We start from the raw sequence: 4,036 nt of genomic DNA, 5'->3' as shown, positions 1-4,036 counted from the left end.
TGGAATTATGTGAGGCATTAGGTGTGGGTGGTGGACTACTGGTAAACCACAATCAATTAAAGTTCTCAGAGTCACACACCTGGTGATGTCTTTCCAAGACGGAGTTTCTATTGTGTGCCAATGTTTCTGCCCCAGAAACATTTTTTTTCCCAGAAGCTTCATCATATCATATCATATCATATTCTGGAATTCATTTGAAAAAAAAAAAAACTCCAAGAAATCATGATCAGGTTTTGGAGAGATCCAAGTATGTTTTGACTGGGGAAATGGTTTCACCCAATTTTAGATTTTATTATAGGGCAGCTATTACTAAACCTATAACAGCAGTGCTTGCAATACAACCCCTATTTACAAATTTGCAGTTTTATCAAACTGCAAAAATTTCCATAATTCCCTGATTTACCATTGATTCACCATTAGATATATTTATAAGACCAATATCCTCCATGAAAAGTAGGATTTAATTTCTCTAAGAATCATAATCATACTTTAGGACTAGTTTCTCTGAATACTATTAAATCCTTCTGAGAGGCAGAACTGGGAGATAAGATTCCAGAAGTACTTAGGGATGGTCTGGACATGAGGGGGTCCATAAATCTTCTCTTTGTGCTAAGCATGGTTTGTTACGATGTAAAACAATACATCACTCTCGTTTCACTAAAGACATACGCATCCACACGTGGCCGATATCATGAAGCACCAAAGATCACGCCCATACATTCTGGTCCTGTCCCTCTTTGGGCCCTTATTGGACAGAGATATCCATTTACCCAGAAGTCATTTACATACGAAAATCCTATGACTGCATTGTTTGCTGTGATTTCCCCACCAAAGATTGTGTCATCTTTTTGGAAGCTGATTTTATGGAACCCCACTTAAACAACTAAATGACTGTGAACCAGTGATGAAATGAGTTAGTTGTCAGTCACTAGTGATGTAGCAACCACACATCAAGACGCATTTCAACTCTGTACCTGTACATAAAGACGGCTCTGCTTTTGTGATCATGTGTCCACTGCTTGAATAACTTGCCTTCGTTAAAGGGCTGTGGCCTGGTTGGGTGGCAACATTTCAGACACAAACGAGTTCTGTTTTTATTCCCTCTGTGCTGTTGCCCCGTGTCGCAGCTCCACAGTGCTGGCGAGATGGCGAGATGGCGAGCCAGAGAGCGAGGGAGGCAGAGGCAGGGACAAAATGTGGATCTGATGAGAGCAACAGGGAGAGAAATGCCCCAGCATGCTCCAGGAGCATGACAACGCAAACAGACAATACAATAGACCAGTGCCTGCTGTTGAAGGTCTGCTGTGTGGCGTCAGGTGCATGTATAACGGTCTTAAATCAGACGATGCATTCAGAAGGTCAGGATGGAGAAGGAGCATAAGCATGAAGATGGCAGTCATGTGTCTGGCCCTGGGCTACAGCCTGGAGGCGCTGCGCTTGGTCAGCCAGCTGGGTTATTTTGGGCTTATCTTCATGAACAATCTTCCTACTGAGGTCATTTAGCCCCCAGCCCCGGTCACATGCAGTTCACTCACAGAGCATAATTATACACACCAGATTTCTTCCATGAAGTAAAGCTAATTAAGTTCTTTCATTAGAACGGGGTAAAGACATACATTATCTCTGATGAATGGATGGAAAAGAAAGAACCAGAAAACAGTAGGGGGGGGGGGGGGGTACATGAACATCTCATGATTTATAATAGTCTTCTAGAATGAATATTCCCATGTCCACTGGTCAGTCCCCTGGATTATCCATTCATTGGTGCCAGTGGTGGGGAACCAGCACAGAAAACCTTTTTTTTTCCGCAAAAAAGTTCCCCCATTTGAAAATCTGCACACTTAACCATCAGACTGTGGGACTTCCTGTTTTAACATGGTCTGATTTAGCAGACCAGATTTAGTTTTGATTCATTCTGACTGTCATTTGTAGTGCCAAGTTGTGGTTGTGGTTTAGTTATGTCCAGTTTGCAGAAATTTGCTTGTGTATTCCCAGTTGATCTTCTGCAGGAAATTCAGTAGGTCTGACGTTACTGGAGGTGACTGGGCATACCAGAATCTTTCACTTTTTTACGGTTTTTGTAGCTAAATCCTGGTAATCGTGTCTTTTTGTGTTTGGTTGCTTTACATTTATTAATTATCTGTAATATTTAACAGCAATTTGAATGTTATCAACCAGCACATTATTCTAGACCCATAAAATCCTCATTTGTTTTAACCTGTCAATATCAACTCACCATCTGGAGACCCAGCTACCTGTGGCTTTCACGTCCAGCCCAAATCCAGCACATCTGATCTAGAGCGGTCAAGGAAGTGAGATTAAGTGAGTGAGATCAATGAACAGTGGGATTAAGGGAGAGGGGTTAACTAAACTGCAGAAAGGAATCTTTCTAGGAGGATGCATTACACCTTCAACACCAGATAAATATTTTCCATTTTAAGTCAAAGAGGTGAGCAAGATTAACATGCAATATTTCCCCTTAAACACATTTTCTTCCCCCAAAAGTGAAGCTCTAACTGTTCAGCAAAGCCCCAGGTAACCAGTCTTGTAGGAGCAAAACCTAACGAATGTAATGATCATTTAGCACTATTTCCGTTTTATTTTGGTTCCTGTATCTGTTTTGTTGTCAGAAAATTTTCATCCCTTTTCTTCCCCCCCAGAGATCCCACTCATCAACTTCCTCTGTGACTAAACCACAATTTCACTGTCACTATTTTAGCACATTTTTCTTTCAGTCCTGATCAAGCACAAGCACTGACGTCTAACAGAGGCTTCTATGACTAGAATATATGATTCGATTAGATCATAGTTTAAATATCTAATCTGTGCGCAAGCACTAACCTGTTCTACCTTTAATGCTGTACATCAAAACATATCTTAACCAGATCCTCACGCTTCCAGCAACAATTCTCCTTTCACATAGTTTCAGTAAACACTCCGTCTAATTCCTGTGTAGCGATCAGACTTTATTTTTATGTAAACATCTGTAATGTTGGAAACTTCCTCTGACTATTTTAGGCTTTCCTGTGCTATTGGGTAGTTGAGGTGAGGGCACAGTGGTGCGAACGGCCGTGCGCAAGCAAGCTCATGTGCACTTTCCACTGCCAGCTCAACAGGAAGTCGGGAAACTATACACTTCCTGTGACACTAACCACACGACCGGCCCACATCTCTATTGTTATGTTACACTTTAACAAGCACCCCCAGACACACACAGAGACACACGTATTCATAGCCATTCTTCAGCATGAAGTCCACACACACTTACGTAAATGTATGTCTCCTCACCGACGCAGTTTGACGCAGACCGACACACACCTACACATATGCAAACACACACCTGCTTGCAGATACATTCACCTTCCGATTACACACACATACTCAACAGCAGTGCTCATGCACATTCTCACACATGGCACATGGTTAAGTTTATATATATATACACACACACACACACACACACACACACATACACACACACACACACACACTATAGTCTATGCTACAGTCTGTACAGTTTGGTAATGGATTATAACATAAGTGCAACAACGTCACTAACACCTAGAATGATGCAATAAGAGACAGGATATGCAGAGGAAGAGGAAGCCCACAATATTGGCCCACTCCATGCTTCGCTGTGCTGGAGGGGCTTGTTGGTTGGCCTGGGGGGGTGGGGGCTCTGTTACAGTGCAAGAAATGATAATGCTCCACTACCACCTCTCAGCAGACTCAGTAGTTTCCAGACAGATATGGTGTGTTGTCTCACCCCAGTGTACATCATGCTACAAAAAGCGACACAGGACACAGTTTCAGGTCTGTCACTTCCTCACAAAGAATCATACGTAATGACACCTATAACTGATGGTCATTCACATGTCTCCTCAGAAGTTAATTCCTTTTTCCTCACTGCCCTAATGTTTACATGTGTGCTTCCTTAATACTAATGAACTCAGTTATTTGCCTGCCTGGCCAGGGTCACTGCAACCAGTCAGCACCCAGTTCCCTGGGTCACTGCAACCAGTCAGCACCCAGTTCC

General features: G+C 42.5%; 1 protein-coding gene across 1 annotated transcript in view; it reads left to right on the top strand.

Moving 5' to 3' along the window:
* The window catches only part of LOC113588674 (izumo sperm-egg fusion protein 1), a 3,304-nt gene extending 3,145 nt beyond the window's left edge, over positions 1-159 (top strand). The window contains exon 8 of the mRNA XM_035536452.1: positions 1-159. This exon is cut by the window's left edge and continues 209 nt beyond it. The gene's annotated coding sequence lies outside the window, so the exon portion shown is untranslated.
* The last annotated feature ends 3,877 nt before the right edge of the window (positions 160-4,036 follow it).

Source organism: Electrophorus electricus, chromosome 18, assembly GCF_013358815.1.
Source record: "Electrophorus electricus isolate fEleEle1 chromosome 18, fEleEle1.pri, whole genome shotgun sequence".
NCBI lineage: Eukaryota > Metazoa > Chordata > Actinopteri > Gymnotiformes > Gymnotidae > Electrophorus > Electrophorus electricus.
This window is presented reverse-complemented; position numbering and strand designations above follow the sequence as displayed.